General features: G+C 41.0%; 1 pseudogene across 1 annotated transcript in view; it reads left to right on the top strand.

Moving 5' to 3' along the window:
• The window catches only part of LOC308609673 (putative helicase senataxin), a 59,244-nt pseudogene extending 37,793 nt beyond the window's left edge, over nucleotides 1-21,451 (top strand). The window contains exons 13-23 of the transcript in view: nucleotides 1,569-1,670; nucleotides 1,861-1,976; nucleotides 3,175-3,246; nucleotides 4,945-5,094; nucleotides 6,269-6,376; nucleotides 9,630-9,817; nucleotides 10,438-10,530; nucleotides 12,218-12,382; nucleotides 15,842-15,940; nucleotides 16,545-16,632; nucleotides 20,635-21,451. The product of the transcript in view is annotated as a putative helicase senataxin (transcript). The remainder of the gene's footprint in view (nucleotides 1-1,568; nucleotides 1,671-1,860; nucleotides 1,977-3,174; nucleotides 3,247-4,944; nucleotides 5,095-6,268; nucleotides 6,377-9,629; nucleotides 9,818-10,437; nucleotides 10,531-12,217; nucleotides 12,383-15,841; nucleotides 15,941-16,544; nucleotides 16,633-20,634) is intronic.
• Nucleotides 21,452-27,338: the final 5,887 nt, after the last annotated feature.

The raw sequence follows: 27,338 nt of genomic DNA, 5'->3' as shown, positions 1-27,338 counted from the left end.
TGGTATAACATTGTTCACTGTATTCTCATTTTTAAAATCTCAACTGTATTTTGGTTGGGTCACCTTTGTCATTCTCTGTATTATGTGTTTAGGCTCTAAGTCCACATGTGGCATGGGCCTATAGTTGGAAAGTCCTAGAAGAGAGTTTTTTTTCCCAGCTAAGCCCAGGCCAAGATAGATTCATGTCGTTTTCATCCCTCCACCTCTTCCATGCCCTCTTGCTTTCTAGTGGACGTTAAAATCCAAGCCCCCATTATACAATTTCTATATGTTGATTGGAATGGTAGTTTTGCTGATGTAGATATTTGTCAAACTCTGTAGAACTAAGGATTTTTAAATCTCTGCATTTGATTGTATATAAATGAAAAAACAAACACCTAAGCATCTAGAGAGTGACCAGCCCTCACCCTGTTCCCTCCAGGGAAGCCACAGCAGCTCAGGGGCTTTCACCTCTGTTTTTCACCTTTCTCTTTGTTTTTGGCCCCTAGGAATTTCTCTTACATCCTTCTGAGCTCACCCTGCAATTTAAAGGATGTCTGTTTTAATTTCTGGAGCATTTTTAGATGCTTATAGTGGCTATAAATCTCATCCACCTTTCTGGTAGAAACACAAGTTAGCAATTTTGACACCTTCAAGTAAATGTTGGTCAGAGAAGATGGCTTCAAATTTTAGAAGAATGAGCTGAACTAGGAACAAAAATATGTGTGAACAGCTGTATAATGAGTTCATTTATTCATTCAGTGTATGTTTATTGTACTTACGTGCCAGCTGCGCTTCTAGGCTGTGACCAAAACAAAACCTGGTTCTTATGGGACTTGGATTCAGTGGAAGGAGATAGCAAACAAGTATGTGATGTGTCAGATTGGGATAAGTGCTAATAAACGCTGCATGATTGCTATAGTTTAGTAGTTCAGTGAAGCAGTGGGAGACTTTTAGATTAAATAATATCTGAAATGTGCTAACCTAAAATTAAAATGTGGTTAATAAACCAGTTAAATGATGCTGACAGTTTTTGGAATTACCATATTCCAGAATTTCCAGCATCTTGTGTCCCTTAGATCCTGGAGTGGCATTGTGATGTGGAACAGTGTTTCAAAACCGTGGTTCTCAGTATTCTGCAGAAAAGCATTTGATGGTCCTGTAAGATTCTGTTTGGGGAATTCAGACCTGCATTAATAGAGAAAAGTCTTCATCTTCGAAATATCCTATGGTCAAGAAATTTGTTTTATTTTCACTCGCCATTTCCCAAATACATTTTACCATGGAGTGATGTATAGAACATAGTTTGAGAAGCATTAGTGTAATAGAATCTCAACTCTGCAGTGTACTGCTTGTGCAACCTCAGTAGCTTTTATTAGGTGGAAATAAATCCTTGCCTTATAGGATTCTTATGAAGCAAATCTAAAAGAATGTGTGTGGAACCTCTAGCGCAGTTCCAGGTATTTGGTTGATTAATAGTTCATGTTAGCTCCTTTCTCTGATTGTTAATATATTTGCTTAGAAATAATTATTATGTACAGAAATTGACAGCATTCTTATTAACCTCTAAGTGTGACTTCTATCAACAGGAAACTGTGGAGATATAAATTTAGTACGTCTAGGTCCAGAAAAGTGTATTAATACTGAGGTCCTAAAATTCAGTTTGGAGAGCCAAGTTAACCACAGAATGAGTAAGTACTGAATAAAGGTATATATAAATTGATTTCTGTTTCTTTTTGTATGGTAGAAAATGGCATGGGCATTAAAGGTAATTTGGAGACCCTAGAAGTAGTCTAGTTTTGAAAGCTAGTTTTTCTTCTCATTTGTATGCATATGTGTGTATTTGTTAGAATCAACAGCTTTTTATCTTTTTTTTTAAAGAAAAAGACTTACCTTCTCATATTCATGAGATTCACAGAAGAAAGGAATTTCTAGATCATCAACTAGATGAACTTTCTCGCCAGCGTGCTTTATGCCGAGGTGGAAGGGAACTACAGGTATCTAAACATGTCTTGATCAGTGTTTTTTAAAAGCTCATAGATAAACTAGTTGGTGAGTATTTGATGCCATTCTTTCATTGTGGAATAGCATAATTTGTGTACAAAAATGTACACAGAGATGGTATGCCTTACATTCGGGGTTAACCTTTTTTTAAAAGAACAAGATAGTAAGTATTTCAGACTTTGCAGGCCACGTGCAGTCTGTTTTAGCCACTGAACGCCACTGTTAATAGCATGAAGGCAGAGTAGATAACACGTAAGTGATGCCCCAAGGGTTGGCCTGCTTAAGCAGAAAGCGTACCTGCAGTACTCTGAACAGAACTGAATCATACACACTATTAAGAATTTATTGGACTTCCCTGGTGGTCCAGTGGTTAAGAATCTGCACTTACACTGAAGGGAGCTCAGGTTCGATCCCTGCTCAGGGAACCCTAGTTCCTCATGAGCATCCCTCATGCTGCACAGGGTGGCCACAAAAAATAAAAGAATTTATCAAATTAGCACCTACTGATTGAAGCATGGGGTGCTGGTTGTCGGGTTGCTGGACAATGAGCTGATGTTTAAAAACAGACCACAAGAGAAAGCGAAATAGAGAAGTTTATTTTCACAGGTCTTGAGGAAGGTATAAGGCATGTCTCGTGGGGCATGACAGGCAGGTCAAGGGAGAGTGCAGACAGAGAGAGGCAGGCCCTGGCGCACATGTCATTATCAGAGTCCATGCGTGGAGTACTTTGGGGTTCCCAGGCTAGGGCTGGATTGGCCAATTTTAACTGAAAGAGCAGGGTTTTGGTAAGTAGCTTAGAGGGTCTCTTATCTAAAGGGCATATAAGGGGAAGGCACTGGATGGCAGAGGAGACTGTTGATCACAAGAGCTTATGTTGGCTGGTGGGCCGGTGACTCCACGGGCTGCCATCTAGGGCGTGCATGTGTGTGAAGGGGCCTAGTGTTAGTTTGGGGTCTCTGCAGGCTGCTTGGCCAAACAAAATGGATGCCAGGGCATCAGTACCATGGAGTAGCTTAGCTAAACTCTGACACACAGCAATACAGAAAGACTGGTATAGAGAAAACACACTGGGTGAATCAGTTTTTCATTGGTAAAGTACTGGCTCACCCTTTTGAAATGTGAGGCAGTCCATTGGAAAGCATTTTAAAATGCTTAATTTAATTTTAATGATGGCATTCTGATTTTTTCCAGAGGCAAGAATTAGATGAAAAAATGGCCAAAGTTTCACAAGAAAGGCAGGAGCTTTCTTCTAAAATTAAAGAGGTAAGTAGTTCACCTGTAGCACTTTACTGGTATTACTTTTTCTTTTTTAAAATTATGAAATAGTTCAGACAACCTGTGGTCTTTTCTCAATTACATTTAAAAATTTGGGGGAATTCCCTGGCTGTCCAGTGGTTAGGACTCTGCTTCCATTGCAGGGGGTGTGGGTGTGATTCCTGGTCAGGGAACTAGATCCCATGTGCTGCAACTAAGAGCCCGCATGCTACAACTAAAAGATCCCTCATGCTGCAACTAAAAGATCCCACACGCTGCCGGGAAGATCCCACATGCCACAACTAAGACCCAGCGTAGCCAAATAAATAAATAAATAAGTAACTATTTGAAGATACAGGAAAAAAAAAATACACATCTGAATTCAGGTAGAGTGACAGTGGCTGGGATGTGGCCCAAGAAATATAAGCACCTTTTTTCTCAGTTTTTGGCTGAAAGCATACACTCCTTTTACTTGTTTCTGATCACAAAAAATCCTTCTATAACATGTATAACTTTTCCCAGTTTTCTTTGGATATAAAAATATCAACTAACATTTATATTGGTCAAAGCTAGAATGAGCCAGGTGTGTACCCCATCACCAGCATGCAGCCCTTAATGAAATGAATTGGCGGTCAGGGAAAGAGAGGGTAATACTCAACCGGTAATGGTATTTGTATTTTTGAGCTGAAGTTTTCCTCTTGAATGTATTATTGACCTTCTCTGTGTGGCTAAATAAATATAATTGAACTTAATGTGTATTTCCACTAGCAGTTTGTTTATTTAAATCAAAAGTTATGTGGAAAGCTTTTTATTAAAACTTTAAGCTGAGCCCAAAATTAATCTTCCCACATTTAAGGATGAAGTCCATGTTTACCAGTATTATGGTTTTTGCCGCTGATCACATTGTTCTGTGGGCCATTAAATTAATTGTCCTTGGCAGTTTTACTCATTAGATAGCTGAGAGGAGAGGTATGTGACAGTTAACATGTGAGCACCAGAAGGCCACAGTTGCCACCCTCTCTTCACATACATGCCTTGGCCTCCATGGTTGAATCTATCACATGTTCAGGGATGATTCACGACAGCTTTTTCAGGAGGGGAGATAGGCTACCTGAATCTATGATGAGAGTACTAGTTTATTAATTTGAACACTGAATGATATGCATTGTGAGGTGTCATTCATACTGTTAGTCTCCATCACAGTTTATTCCATTATAGTCTGGACCAAGGTTGTTGGATTCCACTGTGGAACTAGAATGCTTGTCAGTTTCACAGGCGTTTTTGTTGGTACTATCCCTTATAAAAGAACAATATTACATACTTAAAAACTAACAGCAAAGTGTATGTTCAGGCTTAGTTCTGATCCTGGTTTTACTCAGATAATTGCTTCACAACTCAGTAGAATTACTTAATCTTTGCTTATTCTGATACCTTCCCTCATACGTCAGGCTGTAAGAATTGTAATCCACTTCGACCAAATTAAACCTGAATAAATTTTTCTTAATGTGCTTATTATTAACTCATGTTCTGAGATTAGACTCCACTGCAAAGTGTTCTTTCTGGTGGCTTCTGATTATCTTGAATGTTTCTTCTCTTTTCTAGGCTTGAGGTTCCTACCTAACATTTACTAGACATTATTCTGCCACATAATAAGTGTAGTTAAGAATTTATATACAACTGAATGTTGATGAACTTTTATTCTCTTAGGTTCAAGGATGCCCACAAAAGACACAGAACATCATCATCTTAGAGTCCCACATCATCTGCTGCACACTGAGCACGAGTGGTGGTTTGCTGCTCGAGGCTGCTTTCCGTGGGCAAGGGGGTGTCCCCTTTAGTTGTGTCATTGTTGATGAGGTCAGTAAGCAGTCGGCCATACAGCTTTGCTAGGAGTAAGGAGTAAGTCTTAGATGAAGAGTGGCTGCCGAGATGTTGACAAAGTGGTCTTTGCATCTGATTTTGACCTGCCATTACATATGTGTTCTCTTATGTTGAAATACGCTGCTAATGACCCACCACGATGAAAATTTCTTTTTCAGTATCGGGACTGCAGTCTTAGAGATTCCTGATTGTTCTTCATAAAATCCCTCCCAAGGATTATTCTAGCTCCTGCTTGGGATATCTCTGGTTACCTTTTTTTTTTTTTTTTTTGCGGTACGTGGCCCTCTCACTGTTGTGTCCTCTCCCGTTGTGGTGCACAGTCTCTGGACGCACAGGCTCAGCGGCCATGGCTCATGGGCCCAGCTGCTCCGCGGCATGTGGGATCTTCCCGGACCGGGGCACGAGCCCGTGTCCCCTGCATCGGCAGGCGGACTCTCAACCACTGTGCCACCAGGGAAGCCCTCTGGTGACCTTTTGAAGCATTTTTAATATAACTCTGGACAGCTCTGAGCCACCGTATTTTCAGCTAACATCTTTATTTCTACTTCATTCATTGAGCAAACATTTATTGGGTACCTACTGTTTGCCAGAATGTAGAGCCAGAAGACAAAAGAGATGGAAAATGAGGTACAGAGAACCCATCCAGGAGATCCAAGATCCAGTATTCACCAAAACGAAGGAATAGAAAAGATGGAAGTGATGAAATAATTGAAGGAAATGTCATTGAATTGAAAAGAAGCTTGAGTCTTGCAACTGAAGCGGCCTACTGAGGAGCAAGGAAGAGAGAGGGGGTGGGGCACACAGACACACAGTCCCCCCAGGCATGTGCCCAGCAGGGACAAAGAAGACAAACTGGGGACATGACATGGCCCTTCTTGCTTATGGGCTGCTTCCCAGGTGGTAGTGGCACCTGAGTGGTGGCTGACTTCAAAACGTGTGTGGGTTTTTTTCCCCCGCTTCGGCGTTTAGAATGTTTTTGTTGTTTTGTTTTCTAACCAAAGGAAGTTCTTATTTTTGATCTTTGGTGCAGAAGGAGAAAGTGTATGTTTCTGAATGGTTAGGACACTTGTGAATTGGATAGACTGTATATGGATAAATAAATAATAGAGATAATTCTGATTATGTCTCCATTCTGTACTCTCTTACCAAGGCCGGACAGTCTTGTGAAGTTGAAACTCTTACTCCACTCATACATCGTTGCAACAAGCTCATCCTTGTAGGAGATCCTAAGCAGCTCCCTCCCACAGTCATTTCTATGGTATGTTTGTTCACATTCGTGTTGCTTTAAAGTGGAAGGGGCTTGTTTGGGTTTTTTTTTTTGTTTTGGGCGGCAGGGCGGTCTTTCTTGGATCATCATCTCTTATTTGCAAGGATAAATAGGGAATGGCTGAGAAAAGAGAACCACTGTTGAGAGCCTTCATAGTGAAAGTCTCCGGAAATGTTCCTTTGTTCATAATGTGCTTATGTGTGTGTGACAGGAGCAGTGTGAGTGTCACAGACCAGAAGTTTAGGAGGAGGATGTCCCATGTGCAGTGGGCTGTTCCTTTGGGAAAGGCAGTGTGCAGCTGTTCTAAGGGCTGTATCTGATTTATTTTAGTAACATAAACACCAAAACAATAATAAATGAAAAACTTTAAAAGCAGGGAATAGAATCCAACCTCCTGATTTATCTTTCAATATGTGCAAATTTGAGGAAAACAGTATAAAGAGAAATTATTCTTACAGTAACGTTTTCAATTTTAGGATTCTGTATCCTATAGCACAGGAAAATGCCGGTGTCCCTCACATCCTCTGAAAGGGAAGGTGGTGAAAGGAAAGAGGTTGTGGGCTGTGCTTGTGGGAAGATGAGCACCAAAGTTGTGGTTCCCTTCACTTCGTTTCTTAAATCTCACTAAAGATGGCTCCTAGAAATGCACAGCAGAATCAGGATTCAGATGTTTTGGGTAATCTTCATAGGTCTAGATGACGGTTTTGAAGTTTAATGAAATTTGAGCATTTTACTGATACATAGATTATTTGTACAAATATAGAGTAGTGGCTGCATAAACTGTCCCAGAGAACAGACCATTTTCACAGCATTTCTGTTACGTTATGGAAAGAAAGCAGGTTTTTTTGGTTAGTATTGTTTTTGACTTTGGAATCATCAAAATGATAGTGCAGTTCTTTGACGTCTGGACACTCGTGCGTGACTGTTCAAGGGAGTAGCCTAGGAGCGCCCATGTCCCTGAGTGAAAAGCTTGTCCATAGGACAGAGCTGCTGTGGGGGGTTCTGCTTGTGGAGACCTAGGAGGAGCCAGCTCTGCCCTGCATTCTTTGAATAGTTGCAGTATTTCAGAAACCTACTGATTTAACTTCCTGAAGGGCCTTAGCACGTGGTTAGTGAAAAGGGTTGTCGATAGGCCTCAACTTCACTGTCTCCTTTGGTGATTGATTAAAAACAGCAGAAATGAGAAAAATCCATTCGGGCTTTTCTTACTGTTGCAAAAATAATAGAGGCTTATTGAGAAGATTCAGAAAATAATTACAAAGTTAATTTTCTCAGCATGCCTTTCTAACCCTAGGGATAAGTACTATGAACAGTTTAGTGAGTATTTGAACAGTTTGTGGGCATGTGTGTTGACTTTTTTTCAGTCTGTGTTCATTGAGTGCCAGGCTAATTCAAGCACTGTTTTTAAGTTCTGGCGTCATGACAGTGACGAAAATTGACAAAAATCCCTGGCCTCTGGCTTCCCTGGTGGCACAGTGGTTGAGAGTCCGCCTGCCGATGCAGGGGACACGGGTTCGTGTCCCAGTCCGGGAAGATCCCACAAGCCACGGAGCGGCTGAGCCGTGACTGCTGAGGCTGCGTGTCTGGAGCCTGTGCTCTGCAGCGGGAGAGGCCACAACAGTGAGAGGCCCGCATACCACAAAGAAAAAAAAAAATCCTTGCCCTCATGAAGCTGACATTCTAGTGGGTAACAGACAGTAAATAAGTTACTAGATTCAGAATGTCAGATGGCTATAGGGAATGTATAAATTTGTGTATATGTATGTAGTTTCTTTTTTTTTAATTTATGGCTGTGTTGGATCTTCGTTTCTGTGTGAGGGCTTTCTCTAGTTGTGGCAAGTGTGGGCCACTCCACATCACGGTGCGTGGGCCTTTCACTATCGCGGCCTCTCTTGTTGCGGAGCACAGGCTCCAGACGCGCAGGCTCAGTAATTGTGGCTCATGGGGCCAGCTGCTCCGTGGCATGTGGGATCTTCCCACACCAGGGCTCGAACCCTTGGGTCCTGCATCGGCAGGCAGACTCTCAACCACTGTGCCACCAGGGAAGCCCTGTATGTAGGTTTTGACCTTGTTTAAAGGTGGAAGAATCAGTCTGTACCAAATTACCTTTTTTTCCAGTCAGTAAATAGATCAGGGATATATGTTCATGTCAAAACATAAAAATCTCCATCATTTTGTAGGATGGACTCAGGTTTTTTTTTCTGGAAGTAGATGTGTTACCTCATATAAACCTCTTTCTTTTTTCACAGAGTGAAATAAATGCGTTTTTTTAGCTAACTTGAATAGATAAACTTTGGGGGGTATAGATGAAATTGCCAAATGTCTACTAAAATATTCTCTTTAATTATACAAACCTATTTAATATCACATATGTAAATAATCACATATATAACTAATATAAATAAGAAGTAACGCCTGTTTTCTCCACTCTGATAGTTTGTGAAACAGGTTTATTAAAACTTTGCACATACATCTTCAACGCTCATATTGTCAACGTCACTCATAAAGATTGCATCATCCTAGTGGGTTTTCCAGAGCACATTTTTTGCTTCTAGATTATTTAAGACGTAATACTTTTTGAATCTTGATATGATGCTACCATTGAAAAGTATATCCCAAGGCACGACCGTGATAACATTAAGACAGTTTTCTTCGTTTGTCAATTAAGTCACTGTGTTTCAGATCACAGGTTTGTAACCCTTTCTTGGATTTATGAAATCAACTTAGTTGCCTGTGTCCTCCACTAGAATTTAAGCTCTGTGACATTTGATCTTCACTGTAGACTGTCAGCACCCCAAATTTTAGCTGCTTGGTATATGATGGATGGATGAAGAAAGTGGTCTTTCAGAGGCTTATTTACAATGGCATTCATTATTTCTAGTTGTGATAGCATAGCCCAGAAATAATTGTTAAAATCTGTGTTACAGTTCTTTGCTGCTTTTATCATTGATTCTTTCAGGTGACCCCTGTTAGCACCAAAATAGCGACAGTTGTGGTCATTCACAAGATCACATCTCGTTCATAAGCAGTATGTGGGTTTTCTAAATAAGGGGAAAATACCTTAACTTTTGTAGTCAAGCTACATGGCTTTTCTAGGGCTGGAGTCGGAAATATCTTCTCTCTCTGAATCTTTGGTTGTTGGTAATACCTTGTACATTTGAGAGGTCAGTGATTTTTTTTTTTTAATAGTGGGAAAAGTACACATGAATTCTTGCAGATTATTGTTTTGTTTTCCTCCTTTCAGAAGGCCCAGGAGTATGGCTATGACCAGTCAATGATGGCCCGCTTCTACAACCTTCTGGAAGAGAACGTGGAGCACAACGTGATTGGCAGGCTGCCTGTCTTACAGCTCACCATTCAGTACAGGATGCACCCAGACATATGTCTCTTCCCTTCTAATTACATTTATAACAGGAACTTGAAAACAAATAGGTGAGCTCTGTTCATTGCATGTTCACCTGTTTTATTTGTAGGTTTGGCTGCTTAGGAAGAATAGCTCTTTTGTTGTGCTTTTAGGTCTTGTTATTAAAAACACAAAGGTTTAATAATTTTAATTACAAAAGTCCTATTGATTGTAGCAAATGCAGATAAATGAAAAGAAAGGGATAAACCCAACCCCTATTGATACTACCCAGAAGTAATCACTGGTAACATTTTGTTATATCTACTTCCAGTCCTTGTACTATGCACATCTTTTTTTTTTACTTTTTCTCCTTTTTTTGGAGGAAAAAAGCACACCATGCTCTACATAGTATACTGTAGCATGCTTTTTTCACTTACTGTATTATGAGTAACTTTCCAATCATGATTGTTATATTTTAATTTACATGGGTCATTCTCCCTAGTACTAGAATAGAAATGAAATTCACCTGCTACCTCTCACTAAAATATGTTATTTACAAGTATTGAATTTTATTTAAAAAGAAGGTCCTTCTTGTCCTCTTAACTTTCCCTTGCTCTCTTCCACAGAAAGAACAAATAGTAATAATAATTCTAAAACATTTTCTCTTGTAATTTGACTTGCATTCTAAATGGTGGCTGCTCTTTTGTAGAATGACAGAGACCATTCGGTGTTCATCTGACTGGCCATTTCAACCCTACCTCGTGTTTGATGTTGAAGATGGTTCAGAAAAGCGGGATAATGAGTAAGTTCTCCTTTTTCTTCAGTCCCCACTGATGGTCCCAGAATTTTTGTATTGTTTCTGTTCATATTTAAATTCAAAATACTTTCCATATAAATCTCTCTGCCTAGTGCCAGTGCACAATCATTTTCTTTTAGCTGGGTTGATAACTTCACCTTTTCAATCATAAATTACTGATGTCTTTATATATTTCAGTCTTGATTTTTTTTTTCTTAACTGGGTAATGGGGGTTATGTTACCTAAAATGCGGTCAGCACTTCAGTAGATCCATGCTGAGATCCCAGCTGTGAGTAAAACAGACGTGGCCCCAGTGCAAGGCTGCTGTGGTCCAACAGGCGAGACAGACATTAACCAGGCCATCACCGTGGTGATTAATGGTTCCAGTTGGGTTAAGTATTGTGACGGATAAGTACAGATACAGTTGAATCAAGGTGTGAGGCAGAGGGTGGACAATACTTCCAGCATGTTGGATTGTGAATCAGGTGGTTTGTGAATGACAGCACAAAAGGAGCAGTGGTTGCTAATTAGCAAGCACCTCAGAGGAGCCGGGGCTTCTTGTGAGAGAATAAAGGAGGAGGAGCCCGGAGGCTGCATTTGTTAGCACAGATAGAAATGCCACCCCTGCATCATGACGTATGAAGAAATAGAAATTCCACCTCTGTGTCAAGAGAGAGCTGCAAAGCAAGTGGTGTCCTCCATGAGAATAAGATATTAGTTAATAGTGGTGGAAGGAGGGGCCCCTCAGTGAAGAAGTTAGAAATACGGAGCAGTTGGCTGGGGGGTTGCGATTCCAGAGGGACTGTGGAAGTTGTAGTGGGGTCTGTTGGAATGGAGCAGGGGATTGAGAGTTTACCGCATAAGTATTATGGAGATGGATGTTCACGGGAAGAGAGTTGGCCTGAGAGGTGACCAAATAAAGCTTTCAGGTATGGAAAAGAAAGCTAGCTGACTGGCTTGTCCGTATAGTAAGTCTTGAAATTAGAATAGTGAATATTTAAGGCTTTAAAGTGAGACAGATAAGGTAGCCTCGGGAATAAAGTTGCGCGTGCAGGGCATCCCCCAGTGTGCACACATGTTGCATTTGGTATGGTGATGAGGGAACGCATTGTAGTTCAGGAGATGAGTTGGGAGTGCAGGATGAGGCCAGCAAGGACAGAGGACGTGATCTTGCTGTAGGGCCCCGTGTTTGTTCATCTCTGGGAGCCGGGTCACATTTAGTCCGTGTGGCTGCCATCCTCTCGGTCATGTGGTGCATGATCTGCATGACCTGTGGTGGGGAATGCAGGAAGGTAGTACATCTGAAGCACTTTTCTCAGTGTTGGGAAGATAGTCAATCCTTAATGTTAGCTATTCATTAGTCATATCTTCATTATTATTATGAATACTTTCGTTCTCACTGTGGCTATCCCTGTTTTAATAAGTGAAGAAACTGGTGCCTTAACATCACGTAACTCGAACCACTTTTCTCTCCTACAACTTTGTGTTTCACTGGGCAGTTATTTTTATATTTATTCATATGTACAATATTAATGGTCATTATAACAGCCTCTTTGAATCACTGCTGACTGAATAAAGATGAAACCTACCTATGTACCCTTTACTGTAGTGGAAAACCAAGTGGAACTTAACTTAGCAATTGGACTGCTATTAGTTTTGATGTGTTGTATTTTTTTGTTTTCATCTTATTTAGCTCATATGTAAATGTTCAAGAAATAAAACTGGTAATGGAAATAATTAAACTTATGAAAGACAGAAGAAGGGATGTTACTTTCCGAAACATTGGCATAATAACCCATTACAAGGCTCAGAAGACGATGATTCAGAAGGATTTGGACAAAGAGTTTGATAGAAAAGGGTGAGGCATCTCTATTTTTACAGAGATTTTGAGTTTTTCTGTTGAATTAAAAAGAAGAAAGAGGGGATAGAAGGAAAGAAGCAAAGGAAACTTAACTCTAGGGAGTGGTCTTAGACCCTGGTAGTATAGAACAAGGAGACTAGGACCCTGGCTCCATAGACTTGTGCTGGGAGGGAGTGTGGTTACACGTGTAGCCCCTGCAGATGGAGTGCCTCCTGCCAGTTCAAATGTCATCACCGTTACACTTGACAATGGAAGTGACTGAGAAATTCTTCAGGCCTTTACCTTTAGTTGGATGACTTGTTATCTGAATTCTAACTCTACTGAGAATCATGTATTCACATTTTCACTTACAATAAATTATTTAACCCTTTTAGTGCCTTCATGTATAGGGTGAAGATCATGTTTTTGTCTCCTTTATGCCTCAACAGTAAAATAAAAAAATTAAATATTAGAAATCCATTAACTCAAAAGTTTCTGCACCTAGAAACACACAAAGTACCAAAATTGACTCTAGGAAAAGCCAGAAACTTTGGATAGACCTATTAAATGTAAAAAGAGTGAGTTAGTAATCACTTTGCAACAGAGAAAAACAGAGGATCAGGCTTCACAGGTGAATTCTGTCCAACATTAAGAATTAGCACCAGTCCTATGCAAATGCTTCCAAAAAATAGAAGGGAACACTTTCTAACTCATTTTATGGGGCCATTATTACCCTGATACCAAAGCCATGGAGACATCACCAGAAAAGAAAACTATGGACCAATATCCTTTATGAATATGGATGCAGAAGTTCTCAACAAAATAATGGCAGCTGAACTCAACAGCATATTAAAAGGATTATTTACCACAGCCAAGTGGAATTTATCTCAGGAATGCAAGGTTGGTTCAACATATGAAAATCAGTCAGTGTGATATACCGTATTAAAGGGGGAAACCCCACATGATGGTGATCATCTGAATAAATGTGGAAAAGACATGTGACTGAATGCAGTAACCTTTCATGATAAAGATACTCAACAAACTAGGAAGAGAAGGGAACTTCCTCAACCTAATAAAGAGCATCTATGAAAAACCCACAGCTAACACATCATACTTGATGCTAAGATTGAAAGCTTTCCCCCTATGATGAGGAAGGATGCCACTGTCTACTCTCTCTACTTGCACTACTTCTGTGCAGCACTGTATTAGAAGTTCTATGCAGAGCAATTAAGCAAGAAAAGGAAATAAATGGCATCCATATTGGAAAAGAAGAAGTAAAAGTGTCTCTTAACAAATGGCATAATCTGGGACTTGCCTGGTGGTCCAGTGGTTAAGACACCATGCTTCCACCGCAGGGGGCATGGGTTTGATCCCTGGTCAGGGAACTAAGATCCTGCATGCTGTGTGGCCACAAAAAATCCAAAAACAAACAAACAAACAAAAAAAACACACGCAAAAAGCTAACAACAACAACAAAAAAAAAACAAAGAGCATACTCTTACATCTAGAAAAACCTAAAAAAAATCTATGCAAACTACTGGTCCTTATAAACAAGTTCAGCAGAGTTGTAAGGTACAAGATCAGTATACAAAAATCAGTTGTATTTCTTTACACTCTAGAGAAGTCTGAAAAGGAAAATTTCTTAAAATTCCATTTACACTAGCATCATAAAGAACAAAATACTTCGGAGTAAATGTAACCAAAGAAGTGTGAGCTCATACACAGAAGGACAAAACGTTGTTGAAAGAATTTAAAGTACTAGATAAATGTAAAGACATTTCATGTCCATGGATCGGAAGACTTAATATCGTTAAGATGGCACCATTCCCCAGGTTGATCTACAGATTCATTGTTACCTCTGTCAAAATTCCAGCTACCTTCTTTTACAGAAATGGACAAGCTTATTCTAAAATTCACATGGAAGTGCAAGAGACCGTAAATAGCTTGACAGAGAACAGTGTTGGAGGGCTCACACTTCCCTCTTTCAAAATTTACTACAAAGCTATCAACACTGGTACTGTCATAAGGGTAGACATATATAGACCAATAGAATAGAAGTGAGATTCCAGAAATCAGTCCATACATTCATGGCCAGTTGATACTCAACAAGGGTGCCAAGCCTACTCATTGGGGAAATAATAGTTTTTCAACAAATGGTGCTGGAATAACTGGATATCCACCCGCAAAAGAATGAATTTAGACCCCCATCTCACACTGTATAGAGTAATTAACTCAAAATGAATGAGTGCTCTGAGTCTAAGAGACAAAACTATAAAACTTACAAGGAAACAAAGGTAAATTTATATGACCTCAGATTAGGCAACAGATTCTTAGATATGATACCCAGGCACCAGTAACCATAGGAGAAGTAAATTGGCCTTCATAAAAATTAAAAACTTATGTGTTTCAAAGGACACACTATCAAAAGAGTGAAAAGACAACACACAGAGTGGGAGAAAATACTTGCAAAATATTTATCTGACAAGTCATATCCAGCATATATAAAGAACTCATACAACTTAATAAAATGATAATCTAACTTTTTAAGCGGGCAACGGATGTGAAGAGCATTTCTCAAAAGAAGATAAACAGAAATCCAACAGGCACATGAAAAGCTGCTCCACATCATTTGTCATGAGGGAAATGCAGATCAAAACCACAGTGAGGAGATATCATTTCACACCCACCAAGATGACTATCATTACAAAAAAAAAAAAAAAAACAATAACAAGTTTTGGAAGGGATGTGGAGAAATTAGAATACTTACACATTGCTGATGAGAAACTGCAGAAAACAGTTTGGCAGTTCCTCCTAAAGTTGAACATAGAATTACCACGTGACCCAGCAATTCCACTCCTAGGTACATACCTGAAAGAATTGAGAAAGGGTTCACACAAAAGCTTGTACATGAATGTTCGTAGCAGCATTATTCATGATAGTCAAAAAGTGGAAACAACCCAAATGTCCCAAAATGGTACCTAGGTAAGAAGTAAATTGTGTATCTGTACAAGCGAATAGTCAGTCGTGGAAGGAATGAAGTACTGTTACCAGTCTACGACACGGATGAACCTTGAAAACATTATGCTAGGTGAAGGAAGCCCAACACAAAAGGTCCCATATTTTATGATTCCATTTATATGAAATTTCCCATGTAGAAAAGTCCATAGAGACAGACAGTAGATTAGTGGTTGCCAGGGCCTGGGGAGGGGGAGATAGAGACTGATGGCTGATAGGCACAGGGCTTCTCTCCTGGGTGATGGACATGCTATGAAATTAGATAGCGGTGATGACTGCACACTGTAGTGAATGGACTCAACACCACCAAATGGTGTGCTTTAAAATGGTGAATTCTGTGTTATGTGAATTCTACTCCAGTTTTAAAAGATAGCACTACAAAAGTAAGAAATACTACTGTATAAATATGTATATTTAATAATTATCTTTTTTCAGCAAATATGTTTCTCTCTTCGTAAATAGGCCAGCAGAAGTAGATACCGTGGATGCCTTCCAGGGTCGTGAGAAAGACTGTATTATTGTTACATGTGTCAGAGCAAATGCCATGCAAGGCTCAATTGGGTGGGTAACTGTCATCATTGATTCTTTGCTTGTTTATGATCCAGAGTTAGATCTTTTTAATCACTGTTAGAGAATACCATCATTTGCTCTATTTTCTTATATAAAAAATTGAGTAATATCATGAAGGTTTCTTTTTTAAGTTGTGAAGTTGATCCACTGTTAGGTCTGCTTCTCTTGGTACCTTGTGTATTAACCCATGTCACAGTGTGAATCTGTTGTTTCACTTGATAAGAGTGAAACAGATTATTGAATCCAGTATATTTTGCAGGGGCATGCTCCTCTCCATGGTATGTGTCATAATTGATCTACTATCATATTTTTAGGATCTTTGAAGGCTTAAAAATCATACCATTAAAATTTCCAATATCTCATCCAAGTCAAAATAGGAAATCGACAGACAGATGCATCACTTTGAAGGAAAGCACTGGGCCTCTTGTTTGTTTGCTGTCCTTAATGGGAATTGCTTCTGTGTCGGGTCCTGCACCACGAGCTTAAAGCAGGAGCCCAAGAAAAGCTGTCTGAAATGCCTGTGTCTCACCTACACTGACATGCCGAGTCTTTCTGAAGAAAGAAGTAACTCTTTTTTTTTCCTTCTATTGCTTAGGTTTCTGGCAAGTTTGCAGAGATTGAATGTCACCATCACACGAGCCAAGTACAGCCTCTTCATCCTGGGACATTTGAGGACCCTGATGGTAGGTACATTCTAGAGGACCGGGAAACTCCAGAGTTTGCTCATGATGACTGATACCGGGTTGAGGTTTTGTTTTTATTTTTCATCAAAGTGGAAATGATTTTGAGGCTACAAACAATAATGAGCCTCTTCCCACTGGTTGTTTTGTCCTCCAGCAGCTTCTTCCTGGGAGCTTTTATAATGCCTAAACCGCTCACCCTTTCTTAGCCCAAGACCCAGGTATCCGTAGTGTACTCTCAAGATGAGCTTTAAAAAAATTGTATCTACATCGTAGAATTGTTAAGAAGACATGTAAACCCATATATGTAAAGTGCTAGAAGATGGGTTAGCACTTAGTAAACACTCAGTAAATGTGGCTATTAGCCTAGCTTAATGCCAGAGAGAGGGGGAATTTGCAGGAAAGTGCTTGGATCTTCATTTCTGTCTTGGCACTTAGAGCAGCACTGCTTGCTGTTTCCCTTGAGGGGTGAGTGGCATCAGAGCTCATCCATGCGTACAGATACTCCTGTAGAAGGAGGGGCAAGTTTACATGTGTAGTCGACAAATAGTAATAGTACAGCTTAATTTGGTGAACCACAGCTAGATAAAGCATGTATTTGCCTGCCTCATTAGGTGTAATAACTCAGTTTCTCTAATTTCTGTATTTAACAGAGTCATTGTTTTATCTCAGGAGAGGTGCCAACTCAGTAGGATTTTCCCCTGTTTTGGTTAGTTCCACCAGAGGGCGCCCAAATACAGTCTTTCTCATTCAGCTCTTACCTAGATTTGTGGTCTTCAACCTTTGTTGTTTGTGTAGCCCCTTGAAAGAATGTTTAAAAGCTGTGTATCCTCCGCTTTTAAGTTTATATTGAAAATGTTTCATCGTTAAGTGTTGATAAAGATTTTGTTTCTAATGTATTGTAAATATTTGACATTTTAAAAGAAAGCTATTAAAAATAAATCCATTATGCCACTCTTAAATATATCCAGTGGAATAGAGAGCAGTGCTATTCTTTCTGCTCTTTAAAATTGAATTGCCATTTATACTGTTTAGGATAAAATTCAGTGGGGGTAGTTTATATATTTTCATAATTAAAAGGCTTTCTGTTAATATGACTATAAGGCTTTTCTGCCACAAAAACTTTACATGTAAATTTGAAAATTTAAAGAATTGGTTTTCATAACGATTTGGGGAAACTGTGTGAAGGTTGTGTGGAACCTCTGGACTGTTTTGGTAACTTCCTATGAATGTATAGTTACCTCGAAGAGTTTTTTAAAAAAGTATATTTTTCCTGTGACCATAAGGATCTGAGTATTAACAAATGATATCTTGTCAGTTGAGTAACATATTAACAATTACTCTTTTCACACAGTTGAATTTTGATAATGTTCAAACCCGAAAAGTAAAATGTTTATAGAGTTGTGTCTCTTAGATGCCCTGATTGCAGGAGCCTTCATGGGCACCCCTCTGTTTACCACCCCCTCTATTTGACACCCAGGCGTGTTTACCTCCCCTAGCTGTGTGCCCTGTGGTCAGATTTGGGACAGGTGAGACTTGTGGTTGTGAAGGATGGAGTGGAAGGGCAGAAAAGCCCCAGGAGGACATAGGCAACTGGGGTTTGGAAGCTGAGGTTTGGAAATTGATTCCCAGAAAACGTGCTCACATCCCCCCGAGTAAGTCTCTGTGAGCCCCAGAGTCACCGTCACGCAGATTTGAAGACCACTGACGTCTAGCTGCAGTATAGACGTTATTATCTTCACTCTGGGAAGCCAGTGTGACAAAAAGAGACCGACAGAGCAGAGTAGAAAAACTTCCAGTTTATCATTTGGACTTCGCAATCCAACTTGCGTATTTGTCCTTGGGCTTCCCCCTTCCCGAGCCTCTTTTTTTTTTTTTTTTTTTTTGGTTTTTCAGCCCAGTTTCCCTTATGGAGATAGAATCAGTGATTAAGGCACTCGGTTTCCTCTGAGAAATCAAGACTAATAGCCCCTTCTCAGAACTGTTTTTGTGATCTAGGGATTGGATTAAACAGCAAGTTTAGGTGCAGTAGAATTGGCAGAAATAGCAGCAAGGCCATCTGCTTTACATCTGCTTTCCAGCCACAGGGTAGGACTCTCAAGAGCTCTCCTGAGTCAGGAAGATCTGAGCCTGGTACTGCTTACATGCACCTTCCTGATGCATGCGGTCACCGTACCGTGCACTTGATTTACGTGACTTACTTTAAAAGTCCCTGTGAGGTCTGCATTGCCACCATAGTTTATCAAATCCAAGAAGCCAATAGTTATATAATGTGCGTCATTATTTTATGCTCCACTATTGAACTGTGACACTTTATGTTCACTTAGAATTTTTGTCTTATAGTGACTGAAAGAACTCTTTTAGACTTTAGACAGATTTTTTTGGGTTGGCCAGAAGGTTCATTTGTTTTTTTTTCTGTAGCATCTGAATGAACTTTTTGGCCAACCCAGTGTCATACCACTCTTGTTCATACCTAGGAAAAACAGCAAAATAGGTAGACTAAGATACCCCTGAAAGCATCTCACTCTCAGACTAACACTCTGGTCGTCCCCATTCACCATCCCATGTACCCTTGCTGACGCTCGAACCATTCCCTGTGCAGTCAGAGGCGTGTCATGAGAGGGCCCCACTGTGGTCCCGGGGTTTTTTCCAACTTCTGATCTCCATTCTCCAAGTTGTAGTGCTGGTACTTTCTTGTCTTATCAGAGGATGTCTGTGGAAAGATTTTTCAGGCAAGAGCCAGGACTCATTCTTTTTAGAAGTGGTTTGTTGACTAAAAGTCAAGCGGTTGTAGTCGCCCAGCCATGAATTCCTCCAGGATTACATACATGGAAACTGCTGTCTGGCCTAGAGGCACCCTAAAGTCAGAAATGGTAGAATGTGAAAATAAAGTGCATTTTATTTATTTTATTTTATTTCAACGCACATTTTAGAGTCATTTAAATAAAATACTATTCATACCTTACAGTGAGGAAACAGGCTCAGAGAGGTCAAGTGATTTGACCAAGGTCACACAGCAGGTCAGTACTATGTATGCAGCTTCACTGCTATACCCTTACCCACCTTCATGAATAGTGCAGGAGCCCCCATGAGGGGAGCTATCCTTTCCTTCTCTTTCCTTCAGTCTCTGTCTTTTTTTCCTCCCTCATACTCTCTCTTTCTTCTGTCTAAAGAGGCCCAAGTTCTGATGGTTGTAAAGAAGCAATTTATTGCTGAGGAAACTCTAAAAGGAAGAGAGGAGAGATGCGTGAGTTGGGTTTTTGTTTTGTTTTTCCGTTTAGATGTGCTTTTCATAATTTAAGCTCTTCTAGAAAAGAGACACAAGTGAGACAACATCTTTGGAATAGTTATCTCAGCAGATTAAGATGGTTTAGCCCTTGGGAGTTTGGGAAGCCTTTGGGAATTTGATGCAAGCTGTGGTCCTCTTTTTAGAACAGTCAGCATGCACTCAAGAGTTAGAGCTTTCTGAAACCAAGCCTTCCTCTTCCAGAATGTTAGCCTTGGCCGGAGACAGGCAAGACTCTAGGGTCAGCAGTGTCAAAGGGAACTTGGTGGGATGACGGAGCCCTTCTGTGTCTGTGTTGTCCAGGATACTAACCGTAGTCACATGTGTCTGCTGAGCACTTGAAATGTGGCTGGTGCAACTGAGGAAATTAATTTTTAATTTTATTTAATTGAAGATTAAAGAGCTACATGAGGCTACCGGCAGTTGGTACAGATTTGCATGACAGCTAATTCACCACGTGGCCTGAGTATCAGTGGTAAAATGATGGAAGTACTTTCTTAGAGGTGGTTCCCAGTGTTCTGTTCTAGCAGCATGGCTTTATAGTTTTGTATTCGACCTTATTTTTCCTTTCAGCCTTGTCTGAAAAGTAATGGATTCTTGAGAATCTGTTCACGAAAGTATACTTACTATTTGTTCAGAAGTGAAAGCTGGAACCTCTGCTTCCCAAGCATATGAGTGTTTCTTTGGGATGTAATTTTCTTCCTTCTCTTTGTTTCAAGGAAAACCATCATTGGAACCACCTGATTCAGGATGCGCAGAAGCGTGGTGCCATTATTAAGACTTGCAACAAAAACTATAGACACGATGCAATGAAGATTCTGAAACGCAGGCCCGTACTGCAGAGAAGTCTGACTCACCCTCCTGCTATCACCCCAGAGGTGTCCAGACCCCAGGGCAGAGTGCCCAGCAACAAGGTAGACAGTGAATTTGCCAAGATGTCTCTTGCTTCTTCCCTGTACCCCTCACCCTCTGAGTCCAAAGAAGCCACTGTCACTGTTACTGCAAAGGACCCTGAAAGGCCACCCCTTCAGGACTGGCTTCGGGACCCACGACTGCTTAGGAGGATGGGCTTGGGCTGTGAAGCCAAAGGGAAGTGCCTCTGTGAGCTGCAGCCCTTGAGCCCCCGGTATCCTGGAGCAACGCCTCCCTCTGGAGAGCCAGGCTCCCCCGGAAGTCACCAGGATCTGACCAGTATCAGGCAGCAGGCCCCTGCCAAGGGAGCTGCTGTGAACAACCACAGACCTCATATGCAGTGTGATCCTCCAGCTGCTAGTACCAATACTTCCACGAGTGAGAGAAGATGTGCCCAGGAAGGGGAGGCACTCAGCCACAGGAGGGAGACCAGGGCCTTCACCAAGGGGGATCAGGAGAGGTGTGGCTCTCTGAGCCACCACACAAAGAGGAACTCAGGCTGGGACGAGAGGGGACTGGAGGAGGAGGACAGTAGCTTGAAGAAGAGGAAGCTTTTGTAGTGGAGCCAAATGAGACTGTCAGCCACAAGCATTACTGCACATTTCAGATGACCAGCTAGTAGGACTGTCCAGATAAGATTATTTTTTTTTGTCTTAAAGGAGTTTGTGTGCTGTTGGAAAACAGAAAATGTATCCTAACACATGGGCCTCTTGGTCATCTTCAGTACATTTTGTCAGTTGCAAAAGCTTTCAGAAGGCATTTGTGTATCAGTAATAATGTCCTCAAAGTCGAAGACTTAAAATGTTGATCTCTTGTTCTTCTGTAGGAAAGGTCAGACTGGAGGATTTTAAGAGGATGCTGTAAAAGTTGGAATGTATATTTGTATAGCAAATAACAGAATCCTCTTAAAATTTAATCTGGTAGACAGCTTTTCTTTCCCCTGCTTAAAATGTTAATCATTTTCAACGGAACCAACCTTATATTTAAAAAAAAAAAAAAGATGGGAGCAGGGCAGTTCCTTTCAGAGACTGTTGTAGCAAACAGACGTTTTTAACAGCCCAGGTGGCCTGAGAGAAGTGAGTCAATGCGTTGGGTCAGAGTCCTGTTAAACCAACTGGAGTGTCCTGGGCAAGACCCTGGGAAGCAGAGCTCTGTTAGGTGAAGTTCCACTCCTGCACCTTTTTAGACGAGGCACCTTGGCACAGGATGTTACATTTCTGTGATGAGTTTGTCTGCCCATTGTAGTCAGCACGTAGTTCTCTAGCTAAAATTCTCATTCTTCGTGAGATAGAAGAATGTGAAATGAAAGAATAATTCTTGAAATGTCATTCAGATCCCCCCAGCATATTGTGAATTTCCTGCAACTGGTGGGTTACAAATCCAGTGGTTGCCAAGTATTGGAGCAGTGCTGGGGTGGCTTGTGGAAGCCTGGGGATCACCAAGAGAATCCAACTCATGAAAATCTGGATGTTTAACATCTTCCCAAGGGATACTGGTCACCAGGCAGCTTGAGAACCAGTTAGGGCAGACCAGATACAATATTTTAGGCAGGAGAGAAACATCCTCTAAAAAGCGAAGGATGGGAGAGGAGTGCAAATGCTTGGGAGTTGAGAACAGGGAGAGAGTTGACAGATTGCCTGTCATCTTTGGAAACCATCGTAAGTGACGCAAATACACCGCTGTGGTGGAAGATCTGGTTAGAGGGGTTGTGCTTCTGTGAAAGGAGGTGGCCATGGTGGGTGGTGATTTGAGAGACTTGATGGAGGGCAGGGCTGCCTAATGTCAAAGTCCAGTTTTCCAAGCGCACACACACTGATGTTGAGGTATCACAGACTGAGAATCTGTGTTAGTAACAGTTGACCATTGTTTGAACTAGCGGTTTGTAGTGAATGCTTTGCAGCCCTAGTTAATTTGGGGGAGAAAGCATGCATTCCTGAAGACGAATGTGCACCATTTGAAACTTTTTCAGTCATCTGCTTTTTAAGCAAAAAGGGCTTTGTGTTCATCAGGAATTCTACTGAAGCAGGTTATTAAGAGCTTTCAAAAAAAAACATTTGGTTGCCAAAGGTTTAAGCATGCTACTTCTTTGTTACCCTTGTCCCTCCCTCTGGTTTCCAGACCTCTGCTGATGGGATTGAACAGTCCTGTCACTCGGGGAGCACGTGCTCTGTCCCCACAGTTAGCCCCTGCTCCCTGTTGACAGAGGCGGGCTGAGCCCCACTCTGGGTAGGGGCTTCGTAAGCTTCCTGCCTGGCCTTTGGCAAGAAAGCTCATTGTTTCTTTAAGTTTACTTTCCTGCTATCTTGGTAAAATGCTTCATTTAGCAGACACTTGTAGTGACAATGTAGAGAATCTAAAACCTGTAAGCTTAGAGAAGAGGCATGCTGGAAAGAGCTGGGGTCAGGAACTTCTCCCACTCCGCTCACACAACACGTGAAGTAAGTGCTCCCCACCGTACGTACTTTGCTGCCCCACCCAAACGATGTTATTTCCAGTTAAGTTTGGTGCCTGTTCTCACACGTTGTGTTCACTTTTGGTCCACCTTCCACCTGGTCTGGCAACGTGAGAATTAGTGCATCATCTCTGGTAATGAGCAAGCCTGTGTCCTGACAGCCTCTCCCAGCAGGAAACAGTCATACCTGACATTGCATTGGAATCGATTGGTGGTTCCTGTTGATGTATGTATTTGCATGAAGCATTTCATATGTACAGTGTGGCCTTTCCTGATGTGGCTGTCAGTGCAGTGTTGTTGATTGGTGGTTAACCTTACTGCAGGTGAAAAATGCAGCTGTTAGTTTCGTCCTTGCCCTGGCGTTAAAGAAAGTGGCCTTCTTTCAGTCTTAGTTCTTTGAACATGCATATATTGTACTTAAAAATTTGTTTTGCTTCTTTGTATATAATTTGCTTTGGATTTACTATGCATAGTTTATTGAGTTTTTGTTTTCATGTATTATCAGGAGGAAATTTGATAAGTACATGTGATTAACCTCCTGTAAATGAGTTTTACAACAAAATTGTACTAAACTATTTTCTAAAGTTAGTTGTACAGATTGATAATTTTTTTGCTGTAGTTTTGATTTGTTCTATGCTCTGCATTCCTAGCTGGGATTTGGCAAGCAATAGCCCTGTTGTCTTTGTTAAAACCTGAACATTAAGGGAAAATGGCAGAATTAAAAGTGGAAACAAGAAAACTGACGTGGTTTAGGAGTTATGTGTTTTTGAATGAAGGTTCAAAGTACTTCCCAGATACTCCATTTAGTCTGCCATTAGATTTATTTTATGCCACAATTATCTGGTGGGGATTTGTTTTATTCAGGTTTCTCATCCAGTCCACAACCCCAGCTCTCCTTGCTTCTCAGCTGTTCTTGGAATCTTACCCGTAAGGTTGCAGGGTGCACTGTGGCTAGTTGTGGTGTCAGTTACACGTTGACGTTTGGTCCAGAAACGCACGCTCACCTCCAGGCTAAGATTGGGGAGCGGGTGAGAGAGGAGGGATGGATGAACAGTGACCCACGAAAGGAGCTCCCGGGGCGCCAATAGGGGCGCAGGGAATAGATGGCCAAGTTGGGGGTCACCACTGCTGGTTACAAAAGTACAACTCGTGTTATAAAAGCAGTGGCTTCAGGGGGTGCAGTCAGATGTGCTGTGCTCCGCCAGGACATGGGCACCATCAGCTTCGCTGTGCCTCCCACTCATTCCGGATGGAGGCACCAACCACCCACGAGCGTAAAGTGACATACGTGTTCTGGGGCGAGATCAGCTTGCCAAGTGACCTGATGGGAGGTGAGCGCTCTGCGATGGCCATTTTATTTGTGGAATTTGTTACTGCAGCAGCTGGAGCAGTGATTTTTAAAGTCCCTCCTGAGCAACACGCACTGTCACCACCATCTCCTGGGGTTCACCATTTATTTTTTGAGGAATAAATAATTCAGGGAGGAAACTAAAATTTAGCTTCAGCTTAAATAGAATTCCCAATGTTCTGCAGCACCGTGAAGGCTGGTTCTGTACACAGGGGGTCCCTCCATAACTCTGAAAGGACCTGAGTTATCGTCACCCTGTCCTGCTGTACAGAAGGCATTTGCCAAGTCAAATGGCATAAATGGTGTCTGCAGTTGGAAGGTGCTCGGAACCACAGGAGCTGCCTTTGTGCTCTCTTCGTTAGAGCTTGGGCCCAGCCGTGCTGGTGGACACTGTTGCCTTTGGTCTAAGGAGTCTTGCTGCAAATCAAATTGTTAGTAGTTTTCAGCCTGGGAGGTGCACTTTGGAGTCACCTGGGGGAACTTCAGAAAAATTCCCACTCCCGGGCCCTACTGTAGAATTCCTGATTTCATGGGTCTGGGGGCAAGTACTTGTCGCCTTTTCCTTTTTTAAACTTAAGCTTAAACTCACTCTCAGGTGTTTCCGTCGAGTGGCCAGCCTTGCGGCCTGGCTCCTAAGGGTTCAGGAGGGAGGGGGAGCAGCCTTGGGGCCCATCGGGGTCACGTCTGCCTTCCTCAGTAATGGTCCCCCCACGGGCCCTGAGTGGGGCGAGGCCCACCACCAAAAACCATCTGGCCATCTCTGCTTTTGTTCAGAAGGAGATTCCCAAGGGCTGCAGAGTGGGGCTGGGGAAGGAGGTCTGGGAATATATCCAGAGAAAACCATAATTTGAAAAGATACGTGCACCCTGATGTTTATTGCAGCACTATTTACGATAGCCAAGCAACCTAAATGTCCATCCCCAGAGGAATGGATAAAGAAGATGTGGTACATATATACAATGGGATATTACTCGGCCATAAAAAAGAACAAAATAATGCCATTTGCAGCAACATGCGTGGACCTAGAGATGGTCATACTGAGTGAAGTAAGTCAGAGACAAATATCATATGATGTCACTTATATGTGGAATCTAAAAAAATGGTACCAATGAACTTATTTACAAAACAGAAATAGAGTCATAGATGTAGAAAACAAACATGGTTACCGGTGGGAAGGGGAGGGGGAGGGATAAATTGGGAGATTGGGATTGACATGTACACACTACTATGTATAAAATAGGTAACTAGTAAGGACCTACTGTATAGCACAGGGAACGCTTCTTGTTAGTCTGTAACGGCCTCTATGGGAAAAGAATCTAAAAAAGAATGGATAAATGTGGATGTATAACTGATTTGTTTTGCTGTACAGCAAAAACTAACACAACATTTAAAATCAACTATACTCCCATAAAAATTATTTAAAAAAACACAAAACAAAAACCACACTGCCACCATTCAGGTCACAGGGACATCTTATTTGGGTTCCTCTGGTCAGAGGGATGGGTTTTCTGTGAGGATTTTCCCACAGTCCCCGCTCACACGGGCCTCTTTTCCTGGTCCTCCAGAAAACTACAAAACATTGCTGCTGCTTCCTTTACCAAATACCCACCCTGGTCATTGCAAGTATCTGAAATAGTTAATTCTGATCTTTTTTTTATAGTCTACTGCCATAAAAAGGCATAAGGGCATCACTGTTTTTTTAAGTGCATTTATAAATTAAATCTTTTATTTTTTTAAATTAAACTTTTTTAAGAAAAAATTGGAAAATTTTATTTGAGCCGAATTTGAGGATTCTAACCCAGGAAGAGCATCTCAGAAAGCTCTGAGAACTGTTCCCTAATTTTCTTTTTAAGCCCTTTAATTGCCACCTCTTCTAGTATTTAACCTGATCTAGTGAATCTAATAAACTCATAAACACGGTGAATCTCTAGTTCTTTTAAAAATACCATTTACATACGTACACTAATATGTATAAAATGGATAACTAATAAGAACCTGCTGTATAAAAAAGTAAAATAAAATTCACAATATAAAAAAAGAAACCAGAAAACCTGAGGTTTCTTTTCCTCACATCAAAAAATAATAATAATAAAACAAATAAATATCATTTAATACAATGTTCTTAAATTTTCCATTTAATCCTAAACTGAGTTATTTAGTAGGTTTCTAATTGAAATAACAAAACTAATCTGAGATGAATATGCCAAATTCTCTTCAATGTTAAAAACGAGCCATCAAATACACTTTAACACATACAATTTGATCTAAAAACATCACTATCGTTTTAATTTACTACATCATCTCAGATTTAATTTTCAGTCTTTACAAAGTTAGAAAGCAGCCACTAAGGGAAGTTTTTATCTTCCTGCGTGAATTAAGGTTGGCATCCCAAGCAAGTTAAAAAACAAATATGTGACCTGGGAATGGTGTATGTCCACAGTGATTCTCAGACCACTGATTGGCACAGACCTGGCTCTTAAAACTTTTGTGAAATAAATCATACACATCAGAGTGTATATAAGTGATGTAAAAGGAAAGACATAATAAAATAGACACTCGTGTACCCCACACCCCATCATAAGTAACGGCACTGCTGACACCTGGAAAGGTCACTCCATGTTTCTTCCAGACACTCCGCCCCACCACCCCCTTCCACCTAGTTGTAACCCGAATTCTGAATTCTGTAGTTTGTATAAAGTTTCACTGCACAC

This window comes from Mesoplodon bidens, assembly GCF_964165515.1.
Source record: "Mesoplodon bidens genome assembly, chromosome: Y".
Taxonomy (NCBI): Eukaryota; Metazoa; Chordata; class Mammalia; order Artiodactyla; family Ziphiidae; genus Mesoplodon; species Mesoplodon bidens.
This window is presented reverse-complemented; position numbering and strand designations above follow the sequence as displayed.